Here is a 16846-nt window from a genome sequence, read left to right on the forward strand (position 1 = left end):
AATATATATATATATATATAAATAATCCTCAGGCCTGTTTTTGCTCTGCAGGCTAATTAAACAATCCCTGATTGCAATAGAACTGGCACACCAAGCCAAACCCCGGCCCGCAGTTGTGTTCCCATCTCCTGCCCCAGCTGTTAAATATTAACCAGGCACGGAATGGAGGGTTTGGAACTTCAGACAAAAGGTTTTAATTAGGGGTTGGCCCCCAAACCTGCCCTCCAGATCCAAGGAGCCTCCTGCCCTCCTCCTCCTCCTCCCCAGCCTGCTCCAAGGCTGGACCCCAGGGTTTGGTGGTTCCCCCCTAGGAGCTGCCTGGCTGGTCTGAGCCCACCTTGGTCTGGCCAGCAGAGCTGGTGGAATCAACCTGGCTTGATTTTTATCATTATTATAGAATCACAGGATGGTTTTGGGTTGGAAGGAACCTTAAAGATCATCTAGTCCAACTCTTGTCCATAGGCAGAGACACCTTCCACTAGACCAGGCTGCTCCAAGCCCTGCCAAACCTGGCCTTGGACAATTCCAGGGATGGAGTAGCCACAGCCTCTCTGGGCAGCTTGTGCCAGGGCCTCACCACCCGCACAGTCAACAATTTCTTTCCAATATCCCACCTAACCCTGCCATCAGTCAGTGAGAAGCCATTCCCCCTTGTCCTGTCACTCCAAGCAGGACAGGTGGCAATGCCTTTGGCAAAAGAAATGGCACCTGCCATTTTTGGTGTGCCTGAACACGGGTGATGGCACCTCCTGGGAAATGCAACAGCAAAGTGCAGCCCATGGCTGGACCAGCCCTTCTCCCCATGCCCACACTGCTCTGTCCCCACACGTCCAGCAGACTCCAGAGCTGCCCACTCCGGCCAGCAAAACACCCACAGCCCCAGGAATCAGAGCCAAGGGGACCTGCTCCCACCACCACAGCTGGTCCCATCAGCCTCACCCCTCTCCTTCCTGCTCTGCACCCTCCACATCTCCACAGCAAACTGGAATCCCAAGGGAAGGATGAGGCACACCAGGGGAACCGCAGTGGGCACACCAGGGAAGCTCCAGTGCTGGTCCCAGGGGCTTAACCTGATCCTAAATGTGAGGACAGAAACCAGGATCACAGCCATAGACCAGTGCCTCTCCTTTCCCACCCTTCTCTGGACGGGCTGTTGGAAAAGCAAGTGGTTTGCACCGTCACTAAACACAGCTCTTGGCTTCTCCCCACACTCCAATGCTCCTGTTCCTCCTCCTCTGGGCCCTGCTGCTGATGCCAAATATGGATGTGCCACTATGCCAGATGAGACATATGAAATGGTCCCTTCCTGGGAGGATGAACAGCCTGTGTCTCCTGGGCTCCTTGGGATGGTGACAGCAGTGTCACCTCCAGCCCAGGACCTCCAACCATCAGAAGGTGACTTGACCACCTCTTACTCCTTACAATTAGCTTTGAAACAATGTTGGATAAAAACCTCCCTGGGTTCCATTTACTGCTACAGCTCAGAAAATTAGGGCATTATAATGGAGGCTGAAAACCTCAGCCTTGTCCCCTTTGGAAGAAAATCTCATTAAGTCTCATTCATTCTGTTTCATAAAAATGTCATTTAACCGACTGGTTTTCTCCAAATCCCGTTGTGCAATAACACTGCCCTGCCCCAGTGCCTTGGGACAGCAACCCAGCAACTCAGCCAGCGACTTAATTTCCCAAATTATTGGGGATTGCACGTGCAGAGGAGCGGCCCACCCAAAGACCTGCCCAACCCACCATCCTCTCTAGGCCAGCCACCAAAAAAGAGACACTTTGGGAATAAAACAAGAGGAGAGTGAACCCCTGAGGCCGTGGCTTTGTGGGGAAGTGCCCGTGGAGCAGCCTGTCCTCCCCAAAGCGGCGGTGGCCCCGTTCATGTTCCGCATGTCCAGTCAGGGAGTCTATTTTCTCCTCCTGCCAACAGGGAAGAGTCACGTAGTGCCTGGGATTTGAAAGTAATCCGATGAACTAGGCAGGCGGTGGCAGGTACAAGAAGGTCTTCCAGAGTTTTCTTCATCTTTATCAGTTTCTGGAAGTCCTTGTTCACGGATCTACAGGGAATCTCTGTGTTCAGGTAGCAGCTGCAGTCATCAAGAAAGCGGAGTATCTTTGAATTTCCTTCTGATTTTCCAGTCTAAACTTGAATCTGAATTCCCAGGCTGAACAGAAGGAAAATTAACTATTTATAATTTATTTGTTAGCCCTTCCCCAGTTGAGATAAAAATTCTGTAAATGGGGGAGAAAATGACTGCAAAAAGCTGCCCAAAGCAGCGTCCTCAGCCATGCTGAGCCCTCCTGGTGCCCTGCAAAGACCAGACACAGCCTGTCCCCTCCTCTTTAGCTGCTGCTGTGTGTCATGTTCACAGGCAGCAAAGAAGCTTGAAGTCAGATTGTGGTACCAAAAAGGAATAATTTTAGATGAAAAGAATCAGTTCACAGCAAAGCCGCACAATAAAGAGAAATTAATTTTTTTTTTCCTGAGAGCTTTTTTAGATCAGGTAGTAAAAAAAGAAAAAAAGAAAGTAAGAAAGAAAAAAGCAGTGGGGGCCATTAAGGCCTGGAGTGCTCTGAGAGCAGAGTGCCAGTCCTCACTCTCTGGGCTCTGTCTCATCCTGACTGCACCCAGCTAACCTGGCTCCATCTCCTCCTTCTCTGCCCACGGGGCAGATATTTTGCTGGTGTCTTGCTCCAAAAGAGATGTCTCTCCAGGCTGTTGTCTTCCTGCAGAACAGCAGGTCAGACACCAGGAATGTGAAGGCTCTGAGGGCTGTTCTGTTCATCCCTATAAATGGCTTTGTGGAGGTGACAGCAGACCAGGAGCTCAATCAAACCAAACAGCCTCCCCAAATCATAGCACTGCCTTTTCATGAGCCACCAGTCCTAAACCAGAGCTCAAAGTCAGTGTCCTTCAGTGTGCACAGGGGGACACTGAGGACCAGGGAAGCACTTTCCTTATGGAGAACCCCAAGACAGCCAAGAGATGCCTCCCACCCCCCAAGCAGCCTCTGCCATCAGGCCAGAACACGCTGCTGCTGTTCCTGACACTGGTTGTACCAATGTACCTCGAAAGTGCTTCCTCTGCTAAAACCACCCTAAGATTATAAAATAATAGAACAGTTTGGGTGGGAAGGAACCTTAAAGCTCATCTAGTTCCACCCCCCTGCTGTGGGCAGGGACACCTTCCACTAGAACCAGGTTGCTGCAAACCCCGTCCAACCCGGCCTTGGACACTCGCAGATCACAAGGACACTGATGGAAAATATGGAGAAAAGATAAAACAAGCATGCTGAGCTCCATCCTGTCCAAGCACACCTCTCACCGATCCCCATTGGAGGTCAAATCCCCCCCACATCCCCTCCCTGCTCCTCACTCCACCCCTTTGCCTCCCCTTCCCTGGCCAAGCAGGAGGAGGGCGAACAGCGCCGCCCACTCTTCCCACCTTGGCAAAATGCAACAGCCAGCCACGGTGGGCTGGGGTTTTGGTGTCTAAATGATCTTCCCAGCAGGAAAACTCCTCTGTGATCCCGCACAGAGCCCAGGGAGGACCCACAGAGGGTAGGATCTAAACCCCAGAGCAGCGTTAGTCAGCCTGACGTCACCCCTCTGTCACCGCACTGGTGGTCATGTTGATAACGAGATCAAAGGCTTGCGAGTATTTCAACAGAAGTGCTGGGAACAGTCTTGATCAAAATAAGAGGAAGGCCCTGTATACAGAAGACATGAGAGGTTTGCAACCCACATGTGAACCTTTGAAGTTATTCTCCCTCTTTTTTTTTTTTTAAATAAACTAGTTTAACATCATTAGTTTAAGAGGTATAAACCCGACTGGCTGTGTAATCTCTCAGTGTACTGCAGGCACAGGGTATCATCCACACACAGACATGTTTTTCCAAGTGGGGAAAAAAAGCACTGCCAGAGATACTCACAAATAAGACAAGAAAACACACAATTAGTTTTATGGGATTTGAAGTTCATTTCATAAACCGACATACTTTTGTTACCGAGTATCGCCAGATAAGTCTGATACATTTTCTCTCCTATAATCCTTTTAACATTTCCATTCCCCCCTACAGACTCTTCGCCTTGATGTTTTGTTCAGTGCACTCCCTGCTATCTGCACACGCTTGGCCAGAATTTTTTAGACTTAAAAGGGGCACCATATCAGCATTAACCGTTCCAGGAGAGCTGATAAAACACACACGAGCACTTTGCTATCTATTAACATTTCTGAACTCCTTCCTTCACCTGCCCGGAATAGTGATTGAAGAGAGGGTGGGGGCAACAGAGGTAAATGAGGATATTTATGACTAACTTCCCATGACTTATTTTTTCCACAACCCCTTCCTCACCGTGCACAAACAAGACATCACTCTCTCTGCTACCTTCCTGTCTGAGTAACAAGGAGACCAGCTCTGCAAGAGTCCCCATTCCTGGAAATGTTCAGATGGGATGGGGCTTGGAGCAACCTGCTCCAGTAGAAGGTGTCCCTGTCCATGGCCCTTGAAGGTAAAATTTAAATCCTACTGAATTTTTTTAGTCAAATATGGATTTTTTTGATGGAAAACTGAGCACTGCTGTGGCTGCTGGGGATGCAGCCATGATGCCATGGCAGAGGCACTGAGTGTGGTGCTCTTGTCACATCAGTGGTAACTCCTTAAAGTCCAGTTCAGGGCCACATTCCTCCTTACTCCATCTCTACTCACTGCTTCTGCTCAGCAAGAGTGAGTCTGGGCTTCATTACCATTAATATCACAGGTGCCAGGGAGAATCTGAGTCTAAAGTGGTTGGAAGCCCAGTTTCTCCATGCACTAATCCCACGAGTGCTTATGAAGTGACTTTTAGATGTTCCACCACTCAAGCAGCCAGCTCTACACAACAACTACTCGTTGGTGTCCATCACCCTGTGCCGGACAACCCCCTCCCTACTTCCAGAGTTTGTGGCCATTTGCTAAAATCATCAGCAGACACCATGTCTCTGGCAGCTTTATCTGGAGCTTTATCTGCCAAATGGGTTCAGATTCAAGGACTTCCTTTCAAATTTGAGGAGGTTCACTTCCATCCTCATCCTGCCTACTCTGTGCCCCCACTTTGCTGGCAGCAAGAACCTGGCACGTGACATCCAGCAGGAGGAACATGGGGAGGTGATGGGAGCATCAGTGCTAGCGAGGCCTGAAGTAGATTCCATTCTGTTTTTTCATGGAAACAGGAACATTTTTTCCATGCATGCTCAGGGAAGTCCTTCTCCTGCACGCCCACAGCACATGGGGTGTACTGGCTCTGGTTCTGCACAGGCTGGATGCTCCTGGAGGAGAACATGGCCAGTTTGGGAAGGAGTCAGGGCTGGTGGCATCTTGGCACGACTGCAGAGGAAGTGAAATATATGATGTGTTACCAGCCTGGACTGATGTGATTTGATTCTGCAATAGAATCTGTTTTGTTTTCTGGCTTCTATGGCTGTGTAAAAATGGCTCCTTGAAAACTCAACTAAGTATGAAGTGTACTCCCTGCAAAACTCAGCGAGGGAAGGAAATCCAAATGTTTTGAGTTTAACTATTAAACATAGTTTCCAGCTAGTGTGCTCAGAATTTGAAATTAAACAAATGAAAGAAACATGTTTCAATGGTTTTATGCAGGCAATAATGTCATTAACAGGAAATAAAGAAATTGGGCTTTGCAGCTGCAGCATGAAATTTAACCCTTCCCGTGCCATGTGGGGCTTGCTGGGCTGGCACAGCACACTCCCACCCCTTCCTGCTACTGGGCATCCCAAAAATACTTCCTGGACCCAAATATCCTGATCCACACAGCCCTTTAAGCAGGATGGTAATGGAAAAAGCAGGAGGAGAGACAACGGTTAGGAAGGAACAGGCTTTCCTGACTAGTGGAAAACTTTCATAAGTTCATAAAGTCCAATAAAACTTTTCACTTCCAGGGAAATAAAAAAAACTCCAAACCCTTTAAGCATGGTTATTTTTAGGTGTGCTGTCAAAACTGAGTACCCTAAAATTATACCTGGTTTGGTTTGTTTCTGCCTGTCGAGTCAATTCTCAGGATTAAGGACAGTGAAGGGTGGGAGGTTCCAGCCCCCCTGGTGCTGTCAGGAGCTGGGTGATGCCTCTCACAAGCTGGACCAGTCCTGAGGCCACAAAAGCAGCATTAATTTTTTTTAAGGATGCCTGTATTTCCAGGTGTGAAATGCAGACTGGAGAGAGAGGAGACTTTGCATGGAGAAAGCCTCATCCCCACATCACCAGACTTTGGTGCAGACCTGGCCCCAAAGTCCCTGGAGTTTTGGTACACAAAGAGTTGCACAACCAAGTCCTCTGTGTTTCAGACACTGGGAAGAGTATTCCCAGAGAGGAACCAGAAGGCAGAACTTTTTGGTTAAAAGAGGAAACAGAGGACAGCTAGCTCTAAAAAAAAAAAAAAGGACGCACAACTGGCATGGGATTTTCCATCATGGGGAGAAATCATCAAAGTCCCCCAAAGGACAACAAAAGCCCTTTGGCTGGATTTCTCCTTCACAAAGGGCACTGCTGGCAGGTTGGTGGGGACAGGCTGAGAGCTGAGCTCTACCTCCTCACCTTGAACTGAGGGAAAAGCCCTGCAGGTCACCCCTCCTGAGCACCTGCATTCAAACCAGCACCAACTTTTGGTGCCATTCCATCTAGTATCAGATTGCACTGCTCCCCCTTCTCCTAATTTACCTACATTTTTTTTAGTAGGTCATATCTTCCTCTGCCAAAGCCCTACTGATTGTATGAAAAGGTGTTTTCTTCCGTTGTGGGAACCTCCGCCGTAATCCTTTCAAGAAAGGTTAAACAATAAATATTGGCAGCTTTGTTTCCTCTGTTCCTTAAAAGTAAGGCAAACTTGGTCAGTCTCTGACCAGCCTAGTGCCAAAAATGGCTGCTTGGACATACATTTCATTAATGGTATTTTCTTTTCAGTAGAAATCAGCATGCTGTGGGAGAGACCATCAAAATATTACTTTAATATTTGTTTCTTTTGCTGGCTATGCTTTCTAATCCTTTCACAGAAGCCTGGAAATTGCTTGCCCAGTATCCTTTCTCCCCATAAGAAACTGGGGGGACTGAGACCCTCACATTACCAAAAATGGGGAGAAACTGAGGTGCTGTTAGAGCCCATCCCCACTTCTGCATCCCCAGTCACTGAAATCATGTTCTGGGCTTTTCTCCCTCTCTTCCCAACAGGTCTGAAATTAGGACACTCTTTTTTAATATTTGAAAACAAACCTAACTTGAGTCTTTTGTTATCCTGAGAGCACATCCCATGTTCCCCTCTAAGATCTTCTAATCAAACACACAGATCAGCTCATCAGTGATGAGGAAGACCCTGACAGGGGATGGCAGGAAGCACTGAGGGGAGCAGGAGGTTGCTGTCACCTCCTAAATCCCAGCTGCTGCTTCCTGAGATGAGTTTGGTTTGTAATGGGAACATTTCCACCTGGGGGAAGCTCTAAAAACTCCTAGAAAGCAGTAAAAGCTGAAATCCTCCCATGGGTGGCACAGGGTTACAGGAGAACTACACTGCTGCAGCAGTTCCCATCTACAGAAAACTGGTTCTGAGGGCTTTGTTAGTGATATATTTACGGTCTATTTACCTCTGTTCACCTAAGTCCCATCAATGTAAATAAAAACTTCTATACAAGCCCCTTGCAAGCTGGAAGGAGAGAACTCCCATTGTCTTGATCACAGGTGAAGGGGTTTGCTTGGGAGTGGCATCAGGGAAATCAGAGTTTTGCCACAGGGAGATGATGGTGATCCCCATCCCATGCCTGGCTGACTAAATCAAACAAGAGCACTGCCATGAGATGTCTCTCCCACTAAAGCCCACTGAGGAGATGGTCAGCTCCCAGGAAAGCAGGGCCCCTCCTGCTCCATGTGCAGATGTGCAGGTGGGATGCTGTTCCAGAGGGCAAAGGCAGAAACAAACTGGCCACAGGGGCAGCGATTTCTGAGCACATTTTGTGCAGCTCCAAGTCTGCAAGTGAGGGCTTGCCTTGGGCAGCTGTAACACGTGTTTTAGTGCTGGATCCCATTTATCTGACCTGTCTCTGCAACTGATAATGGACTCATTGAAAGCACAACAGAAATGCTGGAAAAGCTGATTCTTCTCCTAGCCATAACTTCAGACAATAAAATCAGAGAAATTCCATAGATTTAGGCAATACACCATCGCCCTTTCATTACACAGGCCTGTGCCTAACCTGAGAACAGAGAGAGCAGCTTATATTAAATTGATTTCAGTTCATAAACAATGTAATATCAGTGCAGGCTCAAAACAGAGTTATTTAATACATTTAAAAGTATGTGGCTCCCACAGGCTCATACACGTTGACATCTGCTATTGAAGTGAACATGGGTAATGAGACTCTCCTGTGATACACCTGACACCAGCCAGCACTGGGAATGTTGATCTGTCACGTGTGGCTGCAAGTGAAATGACAAAAACTGGTGGGCCAGATACCCAGGGTCAGCCATCAAGAGTCTGAACAAAGCCACGGTGCTCCAAATGGGATGGCTCTGCACTCCCAAACTGGAGCAGTGGGAGTTGTGAGCAAGGATGGGCCGTCACAGGAGGACCACCACACCCCTGGGAGTGTCCAAGGCCAGGTTGGATGGAGCTCTGAGCAACCTGGTCTAGAGGAAGGCATCCCTGCCCATGGCAGGGGGTTGGAATGAGATGGTCTTTGAGGTCCCTCCCAATCCAGACCATTCCATGATTCCATGACCACTGGACCAGTAACTGCCACAGCTGAGATGCTGTTAAATATCCTGGAGCCAAACCCAGCCCTTTGTCCTGGGGTGCATCAAAATAATAACCTGCCTAATGCTGCTATTGCACTGATGCAAATCAGGAGGAAAGGATTGCACCACTATAAAACCTGCTGTACACCATATAAACCAGTCAGAAAAAAAATCCAAGCAATTTTTCTTCCCTTGATGACTTTACAGAGGCTGAAGCAGCTGGGGAGGTTCTCCTTGACCACCTGAAATTTCAGTGACACTGGCCACCAGCTGAAGTGGCAGCAGCCCCTCTGCATAGGGGAGCAGGGATGTGATTTTTGGCAGCAGGGCCAGCCTGTTTCCTTGGGCCACCCCCTTCATTGTGAATGCTTCGTGCATTAGCTCAGGGAATTCACCCAGTTAAAAATAACCCTTCCCCACACAAAAAATAGACAAAGAAAATGGCTATTTATACCCTGGATCAATTCCTGGGCTGATTCACTGGGTGGCCCCTGGAATGGCTGCACTGGGATAAAGCACAAGGAGCTGCACGGCTGCAGCAGCAAACCCAGGGGTGACCACGGGCACATCCCCTGGCACGGGGGACACTGACCCCCACTGGGCTGTAAAACAGCTCAGTATCCACAAATGACCTTTTTTCCTACAACTATCAGGGGTTGGAGATGGGAGGAGTGTGGGTGGTTTTGTAGTTTTCATTTTAGTCTCCGTGTTTTCATTTTATAAATGTATTTTTTAGGTTTACCTCGCCTGGCTCCCCTCCCAGCTGAGTCAGGGCTGTTCCTTCTATGTGCTGTTTCCAAATTCTTGGGTTTAAATGCCACAGAGAGCAAAAGGACCAGCTCCAAATGCCCAAAGAGAAACAGAGGATTAACCAAATAGTTTGATAAAACTCAGGGAGAATTATCCATCCTCATCTGCCTTGGCAGAAAAGTTTAAATATGGATAAAGGCAGTTGGAGTAACATAGATGCAATTTTTTTTCCATGTTGTTTTCTGTTTTGACTTCTTTGGGATCATTCAAAGGGAGGTTCAGGCTTTGATCTTCTCTATTGGCGATATTTTCTTCGTCTAGGTTTTTATAGTTTGAGAAGAGATGTTACATGCTTGCAACAGAGACTATCAATATGATGTGGGTCTGAACAAAAAACCCGGTGTCAGGTTCTCCATTTGGAGTGTTACCTCAAGCTTTGAAGTTTGTAATGATTCAAAAGCATCTAGAGCTGCTACAAATGTTAATAAAATTAAAGCCATCTGAAAGTGAGGCTTGCATGTGCCTTTGAAAGTAGGTCTGTGATCAGTTATTACCCTCAATTACCTTGTTGTCCACTCTTTTAGCTCGAGGTTAAACTCTTAACACTTTGCTTTGAAGTGGTTATCCTTTTATCTATGACCGGACTGAGGAATTTAAGGGCAATAATCAATGAGAGCTTCATAAGAATAAAGGGGAGACAAGGCAAGGAAAAGAGGTGTGAAGGTGCCCTTAAAGGCTGGCTGGGGGTTCGAGGGGCTGGGGGACACCGAGCTCTGAGAGGAGCCTTGGGACAGGAGGGGAAAAAAAAAAAAAAGAGGGAAAATGAGGGGGGGGGGGAAAGGGGTGAATGAAAGAAAGAAAAAGGAGCCACGGCAATTTCCAAATCACTGCTAAAAATGAAGCAAAAGCACCAAGTCGGGGTGGGGCTGGGCGTGGGGAGCACAGCGAGGTGAAGCCTCATCAAAGGCGCAGAGATACGATTAAAGAATTGGCTTAATCACGGCTTTGATGCCTGCCAGGGCACCTCGCCCTGCCTGCCCCAGCAGGGACGGGATGTGGGGCGGGTGCCCTGCACCAGGGACCCTGCCTGGCCCCCAGCAATGACCCCCCGCCCCAAAGCAAGGGGTTGGCACCAGGAGATGCCCAGTAGGATACGTGGAACGGAGGAATCACTGTAGGATCCCCCAGATGGAATCCTTCCTACCCTTCCCTGGGAGAAGCAGCATCTCTGCCCACCTGCCCCCCATTGTATCACCCAGAAGGTCCTTGGCCAGCCCTCCCTTGGCCAGTCCTTGGCCATAAAGCCGCGGTGGGACGCAGGACCCCCTTCCTGGAGGATGGCAGGCCCAGGGATGGGGGCTCAGAGGACCCACCTGGCTGTGTCCTGCTCCTGCCCACGTGCCGCCAGTGAGGACGCCGGTGACATCCCCGTCACACTCCACACGGACTCCAGCGTGTGACCCAACCCTCTGCCCACGGAACCACAGCCAACCTCCACTTTCACCGTCGGGGAAAATCTGTGTGACGCCTCCCAGCCAATTTCTTTTTTTTTTTTTTTTTCCCCTTTTAATTTTTTTTTTTAATCCGAGGTGCCCAAAGGAAGGTGTTGAAACGCACGTCGAGCGCGCAGCTCAAGCCTGGCAGGGGACCAAGTGCACATGGCCCGGGTTTGTGAAGTCCTGAGCACGACCTTCCCCTGCGTGTGCTCAGCATCTCCCAAAAAACCGCGCCGCCGAGCTTTGATCCCGCGCCAGCGGCTGGAGCTGCGTGTCTAATTTAAGGTGCTTGGGCTGGAAAATGTTGACAATTATTGTTACTCTAAAATTAAATCAGTGCTTAATTACCAAAATTGATGGTAACTCGGAGTGGCGTTTTCAAAAGAGCCTCAGGGAGCCAGAAGGAGGTTTTTCAAAGGCGGTTTAATGTCTCAGGGCCACGGCTCCCTCCTCGTACCTGCAGTTTCTGACTGGCTGCTCCTGCTTCAGCACCTTTTGAAGGCCACCAGAGTTGTGCTGAGGCCTCTACCGAGATGATACAAGGGGGACCCGAAACCACGAGCACAGACCAAAGTCTCCAGCCCTCCAAATGCACTTGGCTAATTCACAGTGAAAAATCAATTGGCTTTGGGTGCCTAATTCTCCTATAATCCTTCAGATAATCCCAGCTTTAGGCTTTCAGATACCGATAAAAAAACCAAACAAACCCCACAATACAAGAAATTCGTGCAAATAGAATAGAACACAAACATATATTTCATATAACTTTCAGACACTCTGAACTTAATACGAAGTAGGTTGAGGACAATAGCAATAAAATATTGCTCAAGAGAGAGTAAAGGCACTGAGGCCATGAAGCCTGAGGCTGAGAACACTGTTTCGTAATTAAGGTAGCCTCCAGACAACGATTGTCATAGACAGGCATTGCTCAAGGACCCAGCCATTATTGCTTTCATTATAATTTTTCAGGAGAGGATCTTTTTCTGGCTTGGCTCCACCTTCATTCAAAGCTCCCACTGGCCCCAGCCACTAACGAGAAAGCGCTGATTGAGAAATGCTAATGACAGGCTGCACGGGATGCTCGTGCTGCCACAGCCCAGGCTGGGGGTTGTTTGCTGGTTCAGTGGGGTCCTCCTGGTTTTGTGCATCAAACCAGCTGAAAAAAAGCACTGACAGGAAGGGTTTTCCAAAGAAAACTGAGCTGATTAAAAAAAAAAAAAAATCCTGATAAACCCCACATTGCAAGTAAAAACCTTCTGTTTTTAAACACGGTACAGCACGGGAGGTGTAGTTTCTGTGCTCTCTGCATTTCATAGACCCAGACAGCATCTCCCATGGAAGGCTGGCACTGTGCTGGGACAAGGAGGGTGTGAGGGAGTGGAGGAGCACACAGTGGCTGGGCCATGGCAGTGTCAGGCATCCCACACAACCACGTCCACTCCAACCACTGCTGCACCACAGAACTCACAGTCTGGGTTTTGGCTGAAACAGGCCCTTGAGTTTCAGCTTTGCCATGGAGGGGGGTGGGGGGAAAAGCATTTTCTGTTTGTAGAAAATTTGATTTCCCATCAAAATCCAAACTAAACTAAAAAGTTTCAGTTGGTTGTAATTCTGCCAGCTGGTCCTGAGTGAATCTCCCTGGAACTGCAGGATTAACTCCCATCACCTGACATTGAGCATGACCGTGCCTGCCTGCACCTAACTGCTGACCTATCTTAAACATCCCACTAATTAATATGCTGAAGCAAAGTCGTGTTCCAACACGGTCTAATTTTCCAGTGAAGAGAAGAGCCAAGAAGGATTAGGAACAAATGGGAACAGCCCGAGATGGTTTCCTTGCAGCCCGAGCCATGGCGGGTCATCGCTCCTCCACCCCAGAGCCCTCCGTGCACGACCCCAGAGGATCAGGAGGGGCTCCTGTCCCAGCTAATTCCTGGCTAAACAGAAATCCTGAATTGTGGCAGCGAGGCCAGGGCTGAGCCCCTCGCTCCTGCTCCAGCTGCTCTGATCTTTGGCCAGTTATCAGCACCTGGATTCTCAGGCAAGAAGGAGGTAATGCAAGGAGGCAACAAAGGAATAAACACTTCCCAGTTCTAATTGTTTCTGTAAAATGCTGCTGCTGGACGGCCCAGAGACAGTCAGGGCACAGCTCCTGGGGAGCCTCCTTAGCTGCTGGAAACCCCAGCCATGGAGAACACGGGATCATCCCACGGGAAGGGCTGGCTGCAGTGACATCCCCTCTTGCACTATGATTATTACTTAATTTTTTTTTTTTCCCATCTTATTAAATGGAGGAAAGGAGTCAAACATGGTAGAGGAGGTTGCTTGGCTGTAAAGTGCCCTGATCCCCTCGGAAGCAGCAGGAGTGGCCAAGCACACACTGCTGTGCCATCTGCTCCCTGTGCCCAGCCCTCCATGCACACAGGGGGATTCTCTCCTCCCAAAGAGAAGTGACCCAGGCACAGGCTGCACATCACAGCCCCTGCAGCCCTGAGAGCTGCTGCTGTGCTTGCAGGTGGACAAGCCCCACCTCAGATCCTCCCCCAGACCCAGCCAAACCCTGCAGGGAGGGGACCTGCTTCCTTAATCCTTCAGAGAAGGAAAACATGGCACCACCAAAAGCCCACCTACTCAGAGGAGCAGTGCCTGGAGCCACAGGACCCCTCACCACCCCAGAGCCCCATCACACCTCCATGGAGGGAGGTCAGTGCAGCAGCAGTTTCCCACAGCCAGACAGGAGTCACGGGCTAATGGAAGATGAATCAACTTCTTTGAAGGCTTTAATTAATTTTCTCCTCTGCCCAAGATAAAGGGTCCTCTCTGGGGGGCTTCTCTTGATGGTTTCCCCACCTACCTCTCCTCAGCACCATCCCCTACATCAGAGCTGCCCTTTTTCTGTCTCTGCTGGGTTTAGAAGAGAAGGCAGATAAGAGAACAACTCCCCTCCTCATATTTTACCCATTCCTCCAATGTATTGCCCCAAAGCCCCCCAGGACACGGTGTCACAGGCAAACTGGGGTAAAATGGTTCTACTGCAGCTTCTCCTCACTCCAAAACATGACCCAGCACCACCACTTAGACCAAACCTCCCATCTCAGGTGTCCCTGAGAAAAAGCAGGGGTGAGCCCGAGGGGGGAGCCAGGGCTGGGTGAAACCTCCCTGGGTCCCCCCTGCAATGGCAGAGGAGGAGCAGAGGCACAGCCACCCTTCCCCAGGCTGTGGTGAGGTTTTGTGACTCCGAAGAGTTGGCAAATCCCCGGATAAAAGGGAAAATATGTTCATAATAAATAAGACTGAAGTAACACGTTGCGAAATATTTACTCCCTCGGAACGGCGGCTGTTTGCTTTCAGTGGAGCTGCTATCTGATCCTCTGCCAAACTGGCTGGAAAAGAGACTTTTCTGTGCTGGGAGACAGAAAACCAGGTGCCCAAAAAGTGCAGTGGCTGTGTGTGCACTGGCACACGTGAGCAGGGGTAGATGTGCACGGTCTTGGGGGTCCCCAGCTCCTGTGAGCCCCACTAATGCTCCCGTGGGCAGGGACAGCCCCTAGCTGAAATTTTAATTTTCATACAACTAGTCATATGTCAGTGTAGAGACTGAGGGAAGGAGAATAGAGGGGAGAAAAAAAGAAAGAGGTGTTGATAAAATACTTGTTAGAAAGAAAATTGGATTAGTGGTGCCATTCTGGCCATGAAGTTCTTTGAGCCAGAGAAAAGAAATAATAATCTTGTTCCTTTTTTCCCCCCCTCTCTCTGCAGCCCACAGAAGGCCTCACAGCCAAAACATCAGTCCTCCTAATCTTATTTTCTTTTTTCTAGCATGTATTTTATTAACCCCTTTTCTCATTTAGCTGCTATGAATAGCTCAGTGGGTAACATCCTTCTTAGAAAGTGAAAACCTCCTTGGAGATGCGGAGCAAGGAGAGAAATGCAGACAAACTTCCAGCTCCCGCACTCAGAAGAAAAGCCCCCTCTGTAATCCCGTCTGGTGAATCCCAACGTTGTACCCCGAGGTAGCAGCCAGCTCCAGGTCCTCTCTTTGGAGCAGGAACAATCAGGGAATTTATCTGGACACGCCAGGAGATTGCTGTGGCTCTATAAACTCTGTGGACGTGGTGCAGAGATTAGAAAATAAATAAACGCCCTCGCCTCTTCTTGGGAAAGTGTCTATATTGGTGTATACAGCACCCTAAAGTGAAGTCAGGCAGCTGAATTACCTTTTTACAGCTTCCCTCTGAATCACCTTTCCTTTACAGCTTCCCAAGCTATCAGTCACGTACAGTGAAATTCCCAGTATGGACCGGGATGGTCCGGGCAGCGAGCCCAGTGCTCCTGTGCCTGGGCTGGGGGCTCTAGGCCAGGCACCATCCTGCTGCTGGCACAGGGGCTCCAGTGGCTTTGTCCCACCAGCACAAAGCAAGGCTGGATTTGTCCTCTTACACCCATGGTAGAATTTTGTTTCCACATAAGACATGGACAACTGGGACCTCAGGAAGCTCAGGGGCCAGCCTTCCCTCTGCGTAACAGCGATACCAACGTGGCCAAAAAGGGGGAAAAAAACCAATTAAAACATCAAATCCAAGAGAGACAGTCCTGCCCTGAGCTGCTGTAAGTGGGAACAGAGATCTGGCCTCGCCATAAAGAAAACACCAGTTCCAGTGAGGTTGGCTGCTGCCTCCTTCCCTGTGAGCAGCAAACCTTCCTGGGAGAGGAGCGGGAGCGGGATCCAGCCCCGCACGATATTGGTGTGTTATTTTCCTTGACAGCTGTGGTGCATAGTGGTAAGTGCATGTTTAATTCATTCACAATTTATGGTGTAATGAGAACAATGAATGTGTCTGAGGGAATAATTGCTTCACGGCGGGGATGCTGGAGAGTTCAAGTTGGTTGGCACCTGGACTTTGAATCGGGGCTGGCGGGGATTGGCTCCGCCGGCCCCACAATGGCCCCGATAACAAAGCTGCCGGGACGGGGAGGGGGTTCAAAGTCACCCCGCGCCGCCCGGCCGAGCTGCAGCAGCCTTTTGCTGGGATGGCAGTGGCTGGATCCCAGCCCCATCTGACCCAGTTACCGGGCACCCAGCGAGGGCTGCACATGTGGGAGCTGCTTCCTCAACCTGCGTTCACAAGCGAGTTTTGCTGCGCTGCAAATCCACGCCCCTGGAAAGCCTGCGCTTCCCCCCGTCTCCCTCTAAGACCCCTTCACTGCTCAGCCCTGGCTGTGTCTGCCAAACCCTCCTTTTGTTGGGGGTGTGGAGAGAGGGTTGACCCTTTCCAGTGTCCTCAGCAGCCACATGGAGTTTCGGAGGCCTCAGAGGTCAAGAGCATCCATATGGAGGGCCCGGGAGCTCCGTGCGTCTCCCAGCTGTCCCCACGGCAGCTGTGCTCGCAGCCCCCGAACAAAGCTCATTAGGGGGCTCGTTAGGACGCTTGGGGGTTGCTCTGAGCTGTCCTAGAAGAGCCCTGGAATCAAATCACCCCCAGAAGAAAGCATCAAGCTTGGCTCCATGTACAGACGGGTCCCATCCATCAGGCTGCGAGCAGGGAGATCACAATATCCATCACAGGCGCTCTCCCACACCATGGAGCAGGGCCAAACTTTGAACCAACAATAAAGAGATGCCAGCAAAGCATCACCCAAGCCTTGGCCCATGCAGTGGGCTCTGCAACAGCCCCCTCCACTGCTCCTGATTCCTGGCACCCAGCAGAAACACCAATCTGATTTCTCAAACAGATGTGTCAAAGCACAGGCAACAAATCTTCTATGGCACAAATCCACCCCAAGGAGATCATCCATCATGAGGACCCAGCATCAGGTCTG

Source organism: Manacus candei, unplaced genomic scaffold (genome assembly GCF_025592945.1).
Source record: "Manacus candei isolate 608988 ecotype Guabito, Panama unplaced genomic scaffold, ASM2559294v1 h1tg000047l, whole genome shotgun sequence".
NCBI lineage: Eukaryota > Metazoa > Chordata > Aves > Passeriformes > Pipridae > Manacus > Manacus candei.